At 39.3% G+C, this 18,238-nt stretch overlaps 1 protein-coding gene and 1 pseudogene across 1 annotated transcript in view; both read left to right on the top strand.

The window, feature by feature from the left end:
• Positions 1-18,238, top strand: part of PTCHD4 (patched domain containing 4) — a 191,629-nt gene that overhangs the window by 19,770 nt on the left and 153,621 nt on the right. The window lies entirely within an intron of this gene.
• Positions 12,388-16,915, top strand: LOC136387805 (lysine--tRNA ligase pseudogene; annotated as a pseudogene).

The following is an 18,238-nucleotide window of genomic DNA, read 5'->3' as shown; positions in this document are numbered from 1 at the left end:
TGTTTTAATTTAGACATTATAAGTCAGCAAGCTAAGAAGTCTTCTAATTCTTTTGGAGGCAAGACAGATGAAGGCTTGTCTGATGTAGACCCCTGGGAGTTCTGCCACATATGGTGACGTGCACTGACAGGACTGAGGCTTCTGTGTTATTTGGAACAGGGACTCATCTGGTCCTCACCAATAAGCCAGTGACGCACTATTTTATGCTATCTTTGTTTTCTCAATGGGGAAACTCAGGCCCGGATGGTTAAGTAACTTGTCCAAGCCCACTCGGGCTGGAGTGAAGCCAGTATGCTTATTACGGTGCCTACATTTTACTCCGAAACCACTGACCACACATTGACCACACAGGTCCTCCAACCTTTAGTTTGGTTGCATGTAATATTTCTAAAGTTATTCCTGATGGCTTTCATAGGAAACTCAAGATTAAAAGTGGAAAGGATACAGTGGTATCATCAAGTCCATCCTTACCCAGAACTAATAAAAGTATATTCCTTCGAGCATTTTTTCCAAAGCAATTTAAGCAGTTTTATTAAGTATAATTTATGTGCACCTCATTTAATTGATCAAATTTCTGTCTCTTTTCTTGGAATACTCTTCTAAAGCCTTAATAAACCTGGCTAATATAATGACACTTCTCTATTATAAAACTATTTCTCTTTATTATAATATTCCATTATTTCTCTTTTTTTTCCCATTAACCATGCAAAATGACCCGAAATAATTCTTCTTTTTCTAATAAGTCATGTTGATACCCAGTTGTTACAAAGGCCAGAAATCAAAGTCCATATGCTGGCTTTGTAGAATAGGAACCTTTGTAAACAGAAATATATTTGATGTCATTTTAAAACGACCTCTTCCTGTTCCAAATTTAGACCAGAGAAATCTCGCAGCCAAAGGCCTTCTAATGTTATTTAATAACCACCATTCTGAGGATGCCCAGAATATATGAAGATATGATGAACAAACATTTATAGAGTTCTCATTATGTGCGAAATAGTAATTGATTGTGTCTTTCTGAAGCCCTGTGAAATAGTCTCCTGACCAGCAAGACATTTACAGCTCAGTTGACGTGTACATACGTGCAGTGAGTGTATAAGGCAGGAAGTGCCCAGTGGCTGATACAGACTGTGCTGTCCACAGAAAGGAGTTCAGAGGAACCACAGATCACCTGTTATCTTTCCCTAAGGCTTTTAGGATGAAGTAGGATTTGAGGTAGTTGCCAAAACAAGAGTTGGAATCAGTAGGAAAAGAACAGTGGAGACAAAAGAAGAGCCAGTCTTAGAGTCTTCCCACGTGCATGGTAAATCAGCGTTTTTATTCTTATTAAACACATGGGAAGGATGATTTTCTAGAACTGGCTCAGGTGAGCTAATTAAAGTCATAGAAAGCCCTCTTAAAAACAGTTATTTATTAGATTCCCCAAGTATGCCAAATTTAGGAGAACTCAAGAGTATTTGTAAATTCTCTATGTCAGGGTTTCTTAACTTCAGCGCTGTTGACATTCTGCGCCTGCTAATTTTTTGTTGTGCGAAGCTGACCTGTTCATCGTAGGGCTTTCAGCAGCATCCTGCCTTCTGAGGATAATCGTCTTTGTACCTAACCTCAGCCCCTCCTAGCGCATGCCCTAAGCGCTCTGTTTTAGTGGCCTTGAAGTGTGTGCCTTTCGTGTCAGGAGTACTCGGTCCACTTGGCAGGACGCCGGGCTGCAGTCTCTATAGCGTTTCTAGGATGCCCAGTGCTCTCCACTGAGAAATGCCCACGGATATCTCTTCTCTATTGAGGAGCTGCCCTCTAGTCGTGTTCACTTGTCAAAATTGTAGTCCCTTTTAGATTAGAAACCTATTTCCATGGTAAATCCCCTTGGTGAGGAAAGCTCATCATTTAGGAGACGGCACAGCTGGTGCTTCCTGGATGTTAAATAATTTATCTTCCTCGTTTTAGAGAGTCAGAAACAGCCAAGCCGAGATGCTAAATCCTTGAGGTAATATTGCAAAACCTTGTCCCTGGCACCTAGGAGGGGAAAAGCACACTAAATCACAGAAGCCACCCTCCGCAGCTCCGAGGGAAGCTGTGCAGAGAATATTGTTTGCCAACTTGATTGCTCCCCATTTTGATAACACAGGGGGAAGCTAGGTTGCCCTGGACAAATATTTTGAAACTGTTTTAAGCAAAATCGGCCTTTCTACATGTTCAATATTGTCATGCTTCTGTCACTCATTTATATAGTTCATTTTCCATGCGAAATATTTTGACCTTTCTAAAAAATACTTTCCCCAGATCTCAGGAAGTAGTCATGGAAAGGAGGGTCCACCTTTTGAATGGCAGTTTCTAGAAAAGAGGTGACATTTCGGCAGCCGCTTGATGATACAGATTTCTCATTCGGTTCTATTTTCCCACTTGCCAGTTTATTGCACCAGTTGTCCTAGTGCCTGTCTCAAGCTCATCGTGGGTTCTCCTACTACCTTTGAAGCTACATAAATCCTCTGGAAGTCACAGCTCCTACGACAGTGTTCCCAAGTAGTTCATGAACACTTTTCCTGGTAACATTGCTCTTCGAACTTTCATTTCTGGGCCCTGAAAGTGGCAACTTTCTTACCAGAATGCCTGGTTTTTTAGAATTTAATGAGACAATATACTTTAGATGTGACACAATGTATGCTCAGTTCAACCAGGTTTCATGGATTGTGGGACTCAAATGAGAATTTATAATGCTCAGTGATTGCAGAGAGCTTTATATTTTAATCGACACCGTTTGAGGGGTTGACTCCATACGATATAAACAGTCACAACTACCAGACCTCCCATTTTGCCATTGGTCAGGCTTTATTGTTTCAGGTTAGCCTCACTGAGAGTAGCTGGAGACAAGGGTGAAAGGTAATGGAAAAAGTCTGCATGCAACCACTGCAGTTATCAAGCGATACGAATCTTTAACTAATAACTTAGTTCTTTATCCAGGGGGAGTTTCTCAGGGTACACAGACTGACAACAATTGAATTTCCCAACTGAAAACTGACCTGCTGTGATTTGTCACGAGCCTATTCTATTGAAAAAGATATAGTCATCAGAGCAAGCAAGACAGGAAGAGCAGGAGAGTTCTAATAAACAAAATCTCATTTTGGATTCATTTATTAAAGTCTTCCCTCATCTCATAAGAACAAAGGAGAAGAAAAACATTCTGGTGATGGGGCCCACGGGCCAGGCAACCCAATATTCGAGCTCTGACGATGAGTCCCAGACACCCCAAGCAATATTCGGTTTCTGGCAGGGGTGCCTTGGGAGCTGTTTGGAGCTTCCACACTTTTTTTCCCCTTCATGATGTTTTCTTCGGAAGTTAGCAATGTTACCTGAGCTACTCCAGCTTCTTAATTAGCCTCTTACTTTAATACCCAAATGATGGGCATTTAATACAAGCAGGCCTCCATTTTATTATGTTTCAAAGATGTCTTCCTTGGGAAACCTCATTTTATTTCATTTGGAAGTTGACAAGTTGTATCGTAAGCCAGATGCGATGCTGCATGTTAAGATATGTATTATTAAATAAGGTGCCAGACCTTTAAAAGTCAGAAGAACAATTAAGAAAGCTGTTTCAATATATTTATAATATCGGTAAGTTTGGAAGCATACCATGGAAGGAAACTAGGAATTACTAGAGAAGTTCATAATAAGCTTTCTTACAGATAATATATAGTTAATACAGTGAAGCTACTAGTTTCTAACTAATTTTCAGATGTAGAAAAGAGTCAACCCATCCTATCAGTTAAATATATTTTTGCTTAATTTAAAATGAAATCACAGTGTGGGGAATATAACTGACCCTTTTATTCAGAGGACACTTGGGAGAGAGAGTTCATTCAAAATGCCTGTGGGACTGGGATTCCCAAAGAGCTAATTGCATCTTGAATTCTTTTATTTCTAGAAAGCAACAGCTCCAGATAGGAATGAATGAGATAAACAAATTTAAACATGGGCGTATATCCGGAATTAGTGACTTAATAATAGGGGACAAAAAGGCCTTAATCATAAGGGAAGACATTTGAAAATTACTTAAAGGAAACTCATTTCAAGATTACACATTTTGGAGTTATTTATTTTCCCCTTTTGTTCTTCCAAATGGCATATTTATGTGTTCCCTAACATTATTTAATTTGTCAGTGTAAGTATTCACTTTCTAACTTTTTATTTTCTTCAAATATCTGACTTTTAGGGGGTATAGCTCAGTGGTAGAGCATTTGACTGCAAATATCTGACTATGTTCAAATAAACTGTGAAGTGATGAGGCTGGCTTACTCACAGCTAAACCATGACAACAACTGCTAAAGATAAAGCTACATTTCTACATAGCTTTTAAACCCCTTGTTTAAAATCTATTCAGCCATTTATTCATTCGACATACATTTAAGCGAGGCTCTCCTACATGGGAGAACTTGTGCTGGCTCCTGAAGAAACCAAGGGGCAAGAAACCCCTCCCCTGCCCTCCCTTCTGCCGAGAGCGCAGCAGGCAGAGGCCCCATCTCTGCAGTCCACCTGATCTCTGATTGCTTCCTGACCTCCTCGCGCGATAGCTGTGTGGTTCTGGGTAAAGGACCATTTCCCTAAGCCTAGGCTTCTTCAATTGAAAACGGGATAATGGTAGAAACTCTCTTATAGATCACTGGAAGGACTGAAATGAGAAACACTTTTCAGTGACTATACCAAAATACGCAGCGAGTGAATGTTAGTGTTAATGCTCTAAAGGAAAGAAACACATTTAAAAAAAATAAATACAATTTAAATGTAGGAGTTACCTAACGTGGGGACACCAGGATCTCTTGGCATCTCAAGAATAAGAAAAATGGAAAGGAACCATTTCCGATGGGTGGAGGCATGGCTGGACTAATCAAAATCACAACTTTTGAAATATTACCACAGAAGCATGTTTAAAATGAAGGAATTCTGTGTTCCTCACCTCTGCTGTCTTAGAAGAGGGAATAGAATTCAACTTTAGTAAAAGATCGGGACTAAGGAAAACTTTCTGAGTCTAAAGGTTGTTAGTAAGATTTATCACCTTCAAAAATGTATTTTTAGAAATACAGCATGCAGCTGTCTTCCCTGGACAATTTGCATGCAGGGCTGGCTGGAGCCAGAGAGGAAGTCTTTAGAATCTTCTCTCCTCCTGTAATTGATGGAGGATTGATGTGCTGAGTTGACAATGGACAATAAACCATTGTGGCAGAGACGGAAATCCTGTAGTAAAAGGTCAGGAGAAATAGGTGGCAGTTACATTTTTAATAAGGAATGTGGCATATTCTGTAATGGGTGAAATTGAATAGTATTTTGAAAAATTGATGCAGTAACCCCAACATATAAATCCTGTTTGCAAATTCTGCTTAGAATTGCAGCCTCCAGATGTTATGCTATTGTATTGAAACCCGACAGCATTTCAGTTAATAAGGTGCTGTTTGACAGAATTCAGAGGATGTTGTCATTTGGAAGGCATGCCAAAAATATCTGAAAATTTAAACCTCAAAATTCTTATGTTCTTTTGTTTCCAAAGTTCATATTACTCATTTCAATGAAAAAGAATTCAAAGCACAATAAAACATGGGAGAAAATAAAATCGTAACATACAGATACGTAGTATATTGCACACTCTAGATCAGGTGGCAATAAACTTTTCTGCAAATGCTAGACAATGTGAAAACACATGAATGTGGCTGGGTGCCAATAAAACTTTATTTACAGAAACTGACAAGGGCTAAATTTGGTTGGTAGGCTGTAGTTTGCCAACTCCAGTTTAAGTTTTTTCAAGCTATTTTTTTCAAATGATTGATAGCGTTTTCCTCTGCTGAGTAGCAGACATCTATCTCCACATCAAATTTTGGCTGTATATTTATGTTTTTCTCTCCAATCTTTATATTGTTATGAACCTGGCACCTATTTTTGGTGAGCATGTAGAACTGCATGTAGACTCAAAAGACTCCAATATACAAAAGAAATTAGACAAATGTGTTGAAAACTTGCACTCAATTTAGAAAAACTTATGGACACTAAAGGGCTGGGTGCAAAGGTCATAGTTCATGATGACAGGAGAATATCTTCGTGGTGTGTAGAACTTCCAGGAGCAGCGAGAACAAAAATGTCATATTCTTCCTCTCCCATGTCCAAAATTGCTCCCTTCATGGAAATGCCTCAAGATTCATGTACAGAAATGAAAAATATTAACGAAAACACATAAAACAGCAATATTAAACTCTCCTTGGAAAAGGCCTCATAAAGTAAGACGTACTGAGCCCTGCACTCAGACTTAGTCAGGGATAAGGAGGTTCTCTTTTTTCTTTTCCTCCTTTTTCCCTTCAAATCCCCAAGTCTTTGCATCTAAATTGCATGTGTTGGAGACAGTTTGGTTTAGATTTTACGTCATGGTTCTAAGCCTGGAAACTAGCTCCTCTTGTGCCTTTGGGTTAAATAGCTTCTCTTCCTTTAGATCCACCAGAGCTCCATGGAGCTGTTAGCGGTGCATCTATGTGATAAGCTCTATCCCCTGGGGGAGGCAGACAGCCTCACTTTTATAAATACTTGGCATCTGGAAGCACAATTTTCATTCTTGAATATTGCTATGAACCTGGCACCTATTTTTGGTGGCATTCTTAGACATTGTACGTAGTGAGAATAGCAAGCACAAGCATTTGAATTTAAGGAGTGATGACATTTCGGGTTGGAGATCATATCCGTGCCTTGCTGTTCTATAGCCTGCTTTATAACAAACCTGGATGTAAGTTATCATACTAATGACTTGATCTAAGAATGAAGAAATGTAGAGAAAGTGCAAGTGTGCTGGAGATAAAACTTTTGAGACTAAGGTGAAAAATGTGAGGAAAGAGAACCTTGACAAGTTGGTCCTGGCCTTCTGTTTTTTTTTTTGTTTTTTTTTTGTATTTTTCTCAAGTGAGAAGTGGGGAGACAGAAAGACAGATTTCCACATGCACCTGACTGGGATTCACCTGGCATGCCCATTAGGGGGTGATGCTCTGCCCATCTGGGGTGTTGCTCTGTTGCAACCAGAGCCATTCTAGCACCTGAGGTAGAGGCCATGAGGCCATCCCCAGTGCCCGGGCAAACTTTGCTCCAGTGGAGTCTTGGCTGCAGGAGGGGAAGAGAGAGACAGAGAGGAAGGAAAGGGGGAAGGGTAGAGAAGCAGATGGGCACTTCTCCTGTGTGCTCTGTCCGGGAATTGAACCTGGGACAACCACACGCCAAGCCGACATTCTACCACTGAGGCAACCATGCAGGGCCAAGCCTTCTGATTTTTAATAACAGCAAATGTTGCTTCAAAGCTCAACAGAAATAATTAAGTGCTCTGATAGGGAATGAATACTATCCCCCTGGCAGCTCTGTGAGGTGTGTGTTTCAGAGAGGCATCTGGACATTACGGTTATTGTTCTATATACTGGCAAGAACAGTTTGTATCACAAAATTATAATTATTGGATAACCACTCTGGGAAGGCTTGGGATTGATATGGAAATTTATTGAAATGAAAGAAAATTTAAAAACAAGAAGTGTTTGTGCATTTTTATTTATATTAAAAGCATGCTCATACCTCCCTGGCAGTGAATACCTTTGATATGTGTGTTTACTTATACCTTGAGGCCTTTACACTTTTTCTTTAAAATTTTCCACTGCTTTAAGAGACAACTAGAAAGAAAGGGAGGGAGAGAGAAAAAGAGAGAGAGAGGAGCATCAACTCATTGTTTCACTTAATTGTTCTAATTAATTTTGTCCTTATTGATTGTTTCTCATATGTACCCTGACCAGGGTTTGAACTCATGATCTCTGACCTGCCGGGTCAATCTTCTGAGTCACCTGGACAGGGCTTACCTTAAGGTCTTTCAAAAACATACTTTAATGGCACAACGAAGTGGAACAAAGAGTTGATGCTTCTCTTTCTCTCCTCCTTCCCCTGCTCTCTGTTTTTCTCTCTTTCTTGTTCTTCACCTTCTTCTAGCTCAAATATATATACTTATGTTCCTCTAACTTTCTCCAACTCTAATATTTATTTCCTCATATTTTTAACTTAGTCACTAATACTTTCCCATAGTACAGTACATAGTAGTAGAAAACCAACAAATATGTTTGATGTATTAGCTAGGAACTAGACCCAACACTACTGACATTCATCAGAAATCAGAATAGACAGCAAATTGGTAATTTTTCTCTCAGACCTCTCTCTGTTCCTTGGGTAAAAATGAGGGAATGGGAAAATACAGGCAAATGTTCGTGATGCTGAATTTCTTTGGCAGTTGTTTTTGATTAATTACTGTATTGATTGATGTAATATTTATTAAGTTTTCCACAGTGTCAGATGTCTGCCTAGTGTTTTGACTAAGGAAATACAGAATAGAACTGCAGGAGAGAAAAATAGGAAGGGAGAAACTGCAGTGCAGTGGCCAGGGGAAGTCCCTGAGAAAGCAGTCCAGCAAGCAGCCTCCAGCACAGGACTGGGTCAGTGGCTGGGTGGAAAGGGATATTTTCATCATGGTCAATTTCCATTTCTCTATCAGAGTACTGAGCTGATGTTTCTATCATACCTTTTAGCCTTGGTGAAGGACTTGTTTTTACAAGGAGCAGGGACCCTCTGGCCCAGATATAGACTGGAGTTTACATTTATACTGTATTGAGCTGAATCTGCATTTGTAAACTCATTTCAAGATCAATAACTGAGGTTTCTGGAATAAAGTGATTTCTCCAAAGACATAAAGCTAAGAGAGAATGGGCGCGAAAACAAGTCTTCTGCCTCCAAGTTCACGGCATTTGCCTTTCTGCATACTGCCTGATAGAAAGCTATGTGGAGCCATTCTTACTCCCAGGTAGGAAGCCCCTATTTACGGGCCTAAATTTTAAGGGGCCTAATTACGGGTCTGGATTTAAGCTAAAGATTTCTCACCATGAATGGTGATAGTAAGCAAAAAAGAATAAAGAAAGAGTAGAATGATAAGTTTTTATTCTTTTGGATTCAATCAATAAGAAGAGAAGAAAGTGTTTATTACCTAACAACATATCCTTGTCCTTTCGTTAGTATCCATACCATTCACAGACAGTGAAGTTTAAGAGCAGACAAATCTGATTGGTTCCTACAGTCTGACCTTGAGCACCAAGATTCTAATCAATCCATCAATATGTTTCTGTGCATGTCTCAAACTATACCAATGAGAAAAGGAGTTTTATAGTGTGCTGCTCTTTCTTACAGCAATCTGAACACTTGGAGATATTTTACTACTTACAAATATTACAAATATTCACAAATAATTTCAGATGGCTTTAAAAAAGATTAGGAAGCCTGACCTGTGGTGGCGCAGTGGATAAAACGTCGGCCTGGAAATGCTGAGGTCTCCGGTTCGGAACCTTGGGCTTGCCTGGTCAAGGCATATATGGGAGTTGATGCTTCCAGCTCCTCCCCCATTCTCTCTCTCTGTCTCTCTCTCTCCTCTCTAAAAATGAATAAATAAAATAAAAATAAAAATAAATTTAAAAAAAGATTAGGAAAACAGAATAAAAGAAAAAAATAAAGATATTCTTATATGTATGTTAGCAATTATGGTCAAATTATTCCTAAGCTTCAACTTCAAATTCCAATTAGTTTTCTGGATGCTTAGAGATATAACTAAAAAAAACAAAACAAAACAAAATATGACCTTCTCAATAAGAAAGATATGATTCTACCAGTCTTTCCAGTCACTGAATCTTCTTTTTTTTTTTCTGATGAGAAGAGGAGAGATAGACAGACTCCCCTGCATGCACCTGAAGGGGATCCACTCAGCAACCCCATCTCAGCTGTTTCCCTGCTCATCTGGAGCCATGCTCTCAACTGAGCTATTTTCAGCACCTGAGTCAGAGGCTCCATGCAGCCATCATTAGTGCCCGGGGCCTATGCACTCCAATCAATCGAGCCATGGCTTTGGGAAGGGAAAGAGTAAGGGGGTGGGCAATTAGCAGATGGTTGCTTCTCCTGTGTGCCCTGACCAGGAATCAAACCTAGGACTTCCAGACACCAGGTCAACTCTTTACCACTGAGCTAACTGGCCAGGACCAATCATTGAACTCTAAAGTCTTGATAAACTAGATAATAATCCTAGTGACATTTTTGGTAAATCTAGAACAGGGGTCGGGAACTTATGGCTCACAAGCCAGATGTGGCTCTTTTGATGGCTGCATCTGGCTCGCAGACAAATCTTTAATAAAAAAAATAATGTTAAAAATATAAAACATTCTCATGTATTACAATCCATTCATTTCCTACTGCTCATGTTCATGGTTGCGGGTGGCTGGAGCCAATCACAGCTATCCTCTGGGACAACACCAAATTTTTATTGGATAATGTGTAACGTACATGGGTAGTTGTATGGCTCTCATGGAATTACATTTTAAAATATGTGGCGTTCATGACTCTCTAAGCCAAAAAGTTTCTTGACCCCTGGTCTAGAGAGAAATTGTATGTAACAATGGCTTACAGAAAGCTAAGGTAGGCCTGACCTGTGGTGGTGCAGTGGATAAAACGTTGACCTGGAAATGCTGAGGTCGCCGGTTCGAAACCCTGGGCTTGCCTGGTCAAGGCACATATGGGAGTTGATGCTTTCAGCTCCTCCCCCCTTCTCTCTCTGTCTCTCCTCTGTCTCTCTCTCTGTCTCTCCCTCTCCTCTCTAAAATGAATAAATAAAAAATTTAAAAAGGAAAGCTAAGGTAAAAATTAAGAGCATAGTGCTAAAAGGTTTAAAGATGAAAGTTCTGTGAAGAGGACTAAACCAAGAGGGCTCCATTTGTAGACCTCTGGTATTCTAATAGGTCTCAAGGAGAGATTTTAACACATCTGACAGAATCACTGAGAAATGTGTCCTTTAAAGTAGACAGTCACTACCAAGTGTTACTTTATTTAGCTAAACATTTGGTAAGAGTTGGATTTCAGAGTGTTCGAAGTCACATGCTTTGATAGGGAATTGAAGAGCTGATGTCCTATATTTCAAGTATGGGAGAGTGAACACTTGGATACCAGAGGAGGTAGTAGCAGGGATGATATTCTCCTATGGAAATTGAGAGTTTAATTAGAAAGAGACCTACTTCATCTCTATTCTGTATCCATTAGTTTATTCACTAAATTGAACTTGTCATTGTTAAGATCTCCAAGAACCAGTTTTAAAAACAAAGCTCATCTCATTGTAATCCAAAAGAATGGGTAATTTACATGCAATGGGCTGATATTTGACACTGCATTTTGAATGGATATTTGCCATGATCACGAACATGGATTTTTATCTATAACAAAGATGTAATTTTAAGATATTTCCAAATAACCCAAAATGCATGATATTTCTCATCCGTTTTCCACCAATATGGTATTTTGCCTCTTTCAAGGAGCTGCAAATAAGGCAGTGAAACCAGTCTTTTAAAAAGGGCACTGTCTTGGATTCTAATCTTGACTCCATCTATTATTAAACTGTTGCTTTGGGCGAGCCACTTGACTTCTCTCTGTAAAATGTGAGTACTAACAGTACCCATTCCACAGAGTTGGAGAGGGAGTTAAAGCATGGCAGAACACTTACCAATATATTTGGTATATACAGCAAACTTAATAAATGGGTTTTATTTTGTTTCTTCCTTACCCTGCACCTACTCTTTTCCATGTTATAAATTTTTTCATAAAACACTCATTGTTCTTAATTTAGAACCATCCTGTTGGACCTCAGATTTATAATCAATCATTATAACTCACTCATTATGAGAACTAGAAAACAAAATGTACTTGATATTTTTGTCTTCCTTCATGACTTTTCTGAGACAAAAAGTAACTTACCCTGCCGTTGCCACTGATGGAGAGACCATGGTGATTATTATGCTTTCTGTTGCTCCAAGTGTTAAAAGGAAAAAGTTATAATGATTACTTAGCAAAGACTCATTGTTACATTTCAGAATGGATGAAAATGGAATTGTGAGGAGGGTCGAGGGGGAATGAATGGTGATGGATGAAGACTTGACTTGGGTGGGAAGGATGAATACCCAGTACAGGATACAGAGATGTGTTATAGAATTGGACACCAGAAACTTGTGTAATTATCTTAATCAACATCACCCCAATAAAATTGAACTATAAAAAAAATAGAATCTTTGTGAATAAAGGTGGGAATGTAGATAACAATATAAGAGAGACTGTGTAAAAAGAGGGTAATCAGACTGCTCAGCTTGATAAGCCATCTTCATCACCTTGTGAGTGGCATCGTCCCTATAGCATAACACTGACTCGCACATCTACTTAAATTAAGAATTAGAACCATAGCTTTCTTAACTTTTAAGATTGAGAAGCACTAAAATTTGATTGTTTTTTTTTTTTGCTGCTCCAAGTGGCAGCCACTGACCCATGGCGTCCATCACCCGGAACATGCAAGAACTGCGGGGCCCCCGGCCCCGCCCAGTTTGGACACTCTTAATCAAAATCTATGTTTCTCCCAGATTCCCACGTGATTTTTAAGCACACAAAACTTTGGGAAACACTGTCCAGCTTTGAGCTGAGCTCATTCCATTTTCATATAAATTCTAAATCTCCTATTGTATCTTGTATTTTCATCTGACTCCCTGATGAAAAGTGTCCACTTAAGCAACAAACAGAGTTGAAGACAGAACCCTTCAACACACTCTGAAAAACTCCCAAACCTAGTCTGGAATCAGTGATTAAATCAGTACCTTGCTCAGTAATACAGATTCAACTAATTCAAAATCATCACGTAAAATGGCTTTTTTTTTCCTTCTCCACAGTAACATCATCATGAGAAATATCTTCTCTAGCATTTTGATCTTGTAATATACTATACATACAGAAAAGTATATAAAAGATATAGATATTGTTTAAGGGATTGTTAACAAGCTCAAATACCATGTAAACACCATCAGGATTAAAACATAAATCACCCTGTCTGGATAGCTCAGTTGGTTAGATTGCCATCCTGCAGCACAGAGGCTGCTGGTTTGATCCTCGGTTAGGGAACCTACAGGAAAAGATCAATGCTCCTCTCTCCCTCTCTCTCTCTCTCTCTCTCTCTCTCTCTCTTTCTCTCTTCTCTCACCAAAATCAATAAATAAAAACTTTAAAAAAAAGAAAGAAAACAGCCTGACCAGGTGGTGGTGCAATGGGTAGAGCATTGGCCTGGGATGCTGAGGACCCAGGTTTGAAACTCGAAGGTTGCTGGCTTGAACATGGGCTCACCAGCTTGAGTGTAGGGTCGCCAGGTTGAGTGTGGAATCATTCACATGACCCCATGGTCACTGGCTTGAGCCCAAGGTCTCTGGTTGGAGCAAGAGGTCCCTGGCTTGGTTGGAGCCTTTCTCGCCAGATCAAGGGACATATGAGAAAACAATTAGGGAATAACTAAGGTGCTCTAACTATGAGTTGATGCTTCTCATCTCTCTCCCTTCCTGTCTGTCTCTCTTGCTAAAAACAAAAAACAAAAAACAAACAAAAAAAAGAAAACAGACATAAAGTACTGTCAGTGGTTCAGCATTTGTGTGGCAGCTTTTTCCTGTCATGTCCCTTTTCTCCCCTCTAAGTCATACTCCTGAAAGTGTGACTGTTATAATAACCACTTTGCCTTGTTATTCTTTATAGTTTTTTAAATCTAAGTCTATGATTCTGTTTCATCTATTTCTGAGCATTAATAAATGGAGTGCCATGCTATATATTCCTTACTAACCTCACTTGAGGTTAGTATCATATTTGTGTGATTACTTGAGTAGTTTAATTTTAGTTAGTTCCTTTGTATTTCTACTAAAATATTTCACTGAGACCTGGCTGGTTGGCCCAGCGGTAGAGCCTCGGCCCAGCATGTGGAAGTCCTGGGTTCAATTTCCAGCCAGGGCACACAGGAGAAGAGCCCATCTGCTTCCCCACCCTTCCCTTCTCCTTCCTCTCTCTCTCTCTCTCTCTCTCTCTCTCTCTCTCTTCACCTCCTGCAGCCAAGGTTCCATTGGAGCAAAGTTGGCCCGGGTGCTGAAGATGGCTCCATGACCTCCACCTCAGGCACAAGAATAACTCCGATTGCAACATAGCAATGGCCTAGATGGGCAGAGCATTGCACCCCTAGTGGGCATGCTGGGTGGATCCCAGTTGGGTGCAAGCAGGAGTCTGTCTTTCTGCCTCCTTTTATTTAAAAAATAAAAATTTTACTGAGCTCTAATTTCACAATTTATTCTAAGGTTCATGAGCATATATGTGATTTGCTTTCTGGGGCCATTATAGACAATACAGTTATGAAGAAATGTGTACCTGTCTCTTAGTACATGTGTGCACAATCGGTCCAGGCCACTTAGCTAAGAAAGGAATCCCACTACAGGTTCACTTGAAATGTGAAGATTTCCCAGAGTGGTTCTACCAGTTTACTTCCAAACCAGGAGAAAAAGGGAAAATCCTGTCACTGCCCTTAAGAAGCTTTTCCAGATGCTGTCTAAGTGGAGTCCAGGTACACTAGGTGCTCTGTAATTCTTTAATATAGCTGTCTATCACCTCTATTTAAATTATTTTAAAAAATCTCCAACCAGCATCTCTTTATCTTTTTATATTAGTTGCTCACCCACCACTGCCTGAGATATCAGTCCTCAAATCAACATCGCGCTTTATCAATGTGTGTGAGAAAATCACCTTCTTTCATTGTAAACCCAGATACCATTGGCCATGGCCAGTCTGCTGACTCCCTCTGTTCCCTGTGGCTGCACCAGCAACACCGCTGTTGGCAGCTCGGTCTCCTTCTCGTGTTCTCTTAGAACGCGGGGTTGTACTTCACCCAGGTCAGAAGACGTACTTTAAAGGCATCATTGAACGGTGTCTTCTGTTCCTTCCTCAGCATCTTTTCCTTTTCACCTATATTCTTTCCACCTCTTTGTCCTCATGGAAAGAGAAGACAGAAATGAAGTAGTAGCTGAATTCTTTATTTTTTCTTATTGGTCAGTGACCAAGAGTTCCATTATGCGCCCAAAGCAGTAGGAGTATTTCTTTGATCTTCTTGGTCCAAACAAAGAAAAACAAGTCAAGTCAAACATTAACAACAAACAAAAAGGACTTTTCTTTCCTACCCTTAGTATTTAGTGGCTTATTTTACATTTAGCCTTCTGAACATTATTCTTATAGATCCATAATGTTCTTTTAAATTGTCTTTTATTATTATTATTATTATTATTATTATTATATGCATCTCCTTTTAAAAGTTAAGAAGATTCTGTGCCACCTCATTTTTAGTAGGTTTTTCCCTTTCTCCTTCCTCATTGAAATTATTTCTGTTTGCATAGTAGGAATGGTATTTTTAAGACTTCACAAAACTTTAAGCTTCCTTTCTCTGGTATGAAGTCACATGTCATAGATTCTGCCCACTTTTCTTTTAAACCCTTGAAGTCTTCTTTCTGAAGTTTACAACGCATGCCTGACTAAGCCCAAGCTTGATCAGAATGAGATTTTTTTAAAAAGAAGACAAGGACACAAATCTGTGTATACTTCCTTTGTGATAAAAGGTTTCTAGACTTCTTGAAGTTCGGAGACCGCTCCATTTCTTCAGTAGAACTCGTCTTTAAGTAGTGTTTTCCCTTTTTCTCCTGGCTGCTCATGATCCTAGTCTGTCTTCTTAGAAAAATCTTTTTCTCTAAATTATATTTCTCTTAGTTTCCTTCTTTTAGCCATCTCTCTGCTAACATACACATACTTAATTTCTTGGGAACCAAAAATAAAAAATTAGACTTTGAAGCATGTTTACAGTCTGAAATGTGACTCATCGCCATTCAGCTGACATTGCAAGCGCAGGTGAGAGAAGTCCTTTGAGGGCAGTGGTTCTCAGACTTGAGCATGTGTGTCTCACTGGAGGGCTTATTAAAACACACATTGCTGGGCCTCAAGTTTCTAGGTGATGTTGATGTGGCTGGTGCATGCACACACTTTGAAAACCACTGTAAGAGAGTGAAATTTTCTGAGCCCTGGCCAAGTAGCTCAGTTGGTTAGAGCATTGTCCTAATACCTGGTTGTAGGTTCGATCCTTGGTCAGGGCACATAAAAGAATCAACCAAGGAAGTGGCATTGACTGGGTTTATGAAATTGGATGCTGCTTCCAGAATGTAGGAATGGATCTGACTCACAATCTTGAGTTCACCACCTGTGAGCTCTACATGGCCTATGCAGAGTATCGCGATCTCAGGGAAATCACGGAGGAGATGATTTCAGGGATGGTACAAGGTCACCTACAATCCAGGTGACCCAGAAGGCTTCACCCCACCCTTCTGGAAAATCAGCCTGGTAGAACAGCTTGAGAAAGTCCTGGGGGTGAAAATGCCAGAAACTAACCTCTTTGAAATGGAAGGAACTTTCAAAATTCTTGATGATAGCCGCGTAGCCAAAGCTGTGGAATGCGCTCCCCCTGGGGCCACAGCCAACCAAGCTCCTTGATATGTTGTTGGGGAGTTCCTGGAAGCGAAGTATCAATCCTACTTCATCTGCGATCACCCAAAGACAATGAGCCTGATAATGAACCCTTTGGCAAAAGGCAAAAAGGCACCTGTTCTAAAGAGGGTCTGACTGAACTCTTTGAACTTTTTGTCACAGAGAAGAAAATATGAAATGCCTACACTGAGCTGAATGATCCTATGAGGAAGAGTCAGTTTTTTGAAGAACCTGGCCAAGGCCAAGGCCGCTGGCAATAATGAGGCCAAGTTCATAGACGAAATCTTCTGCACTGCCCTGGAATACAGCTGCCCCGCACAGCTGGCTAGGGCATGGCGTCAAACAAGTCCTTATGTTTCTCAGACTCCAATCACATCCAGGAAGTACTTCTGTTTCCTGCCACGAAACCTGAAAACAAGAAGGAAAATGTAGCAACTGCTGATACTTAGAAAACACAACAGCTGGCACTTCTGTCTAGAAAATGATCATTGCAAATCACATAACTCAGGCATCTTTGCATTTCTGCCAAAGATCATGGACTGCAAGGAAATGCTTGTATGTTGCTATCCATTTCACTATCACAATTCAGTCACCAGAGAGAGAAAAGGAACTAAGAAGTCTTTTACTCCTTGTTACCAAATAAACCATTTGTCTGTCAAAAAAACAAACAAAAAAAACAAAGAAACAAAAGCAATGCATGTATAAATAAGTGAAACAACAAACTGATGTTTCTCTTTTCCTTTCTCTCTCCAAAATTAGTCAATAAAAATGTATTCTGAAAATAATTTTCTGAGTTAATTTTGTTAATTCAAAGTAACCTAATTTGTCTTCATATTTTGTTACTGTATAAATGATAGAGTTTTAGCTGTTAGTGTGAATTCATGTGTTGCCATCTCCCAAGTAAGGGTTTCAATGGGATATTTGCTGTATATGTAGTAGGAAAAATCAGGTTTTAATGATTTTATCTCTGTAAAATGAAGAGATTGTTATTCATCTACCACAAAGACAGTAAGAAAAAAAAGCTGATTTAAAAAAAAAAAGTAAAGAAATGGTTACATTATGCATTTCCTATACATTTCAATATACAAAAATAGTAGAGTGTCATGAAGTTCAACTCTTTGAGGAAGATGTCTTCCCCTGTTTGGGGGGGGGGAATGCAGAATGTGTGATTTTTGAGAAGATACTATAATGTAGGCAATTGCAAAGTAAAACAAACAAACCAACAAGCAGATACTTAGTCTGCCTCCCAGGAGTTTCCAGTAAAGAAGGGGATAAACAAACCGAATGAGAATACCATGTAATAATTATATATGTCATAGGAGCCATCCAGAAAATATCAGAAACACTTTAAAAGGAGAAACTTTCTCTTGGTGTAAGCTTCTTGAAAAACTTTTTGTCAGTTTTAACATTTTGTTTACCAAAGAGAAGAATTTCTCTTGCAAATACATTGACTTAGAGAATTCTGAAATTTCCTCAGAAACACTAAGACTTTAATGGTCATTTTAATCCAATTTAAAAACATGATCATTTTATTATAACCAGAAAACATATTAAGTTATTAAATTTATTTTTAATGCAACATTCTCAAAAATAGATCATCTTTGTTAATTTTTTTTATTACTTAAATTCTATTTATTCAAAGTGATACTATTTCAAATTAAATTAGAATTTTGGACCTCTTCTCCACCCCCATACGCCCCCAAACTGCTACTTCCTGCTTTAAATATCCTGCTGACTCATGTGTCCCTGAATGATCAAACTCGCCTTTACAAATAATTCTTAGCACATTCAATGACCTAAT

The sequence above is a fragment of the Saccopteryx leptura genome, chromosome 1 (genome assembly GCF_036850995.1).
Source record: "Saccopteryx leptura isolate mSacLep1 chromosome 1, mSacLep1_pri_phased_curated, whole genome shotgun sequence".
NCBI lineage: Eukaryota > Metazoa > Chordata > Mammalia > Chiroptera > Emballonuridae > Saccopteryx > Saccopteryx leptura.
The sequence above is the reverse complement of the archived record's forward strand: the minus strand, read 5'-3'. Positions and strand labels throughout refer to the sequence as shown.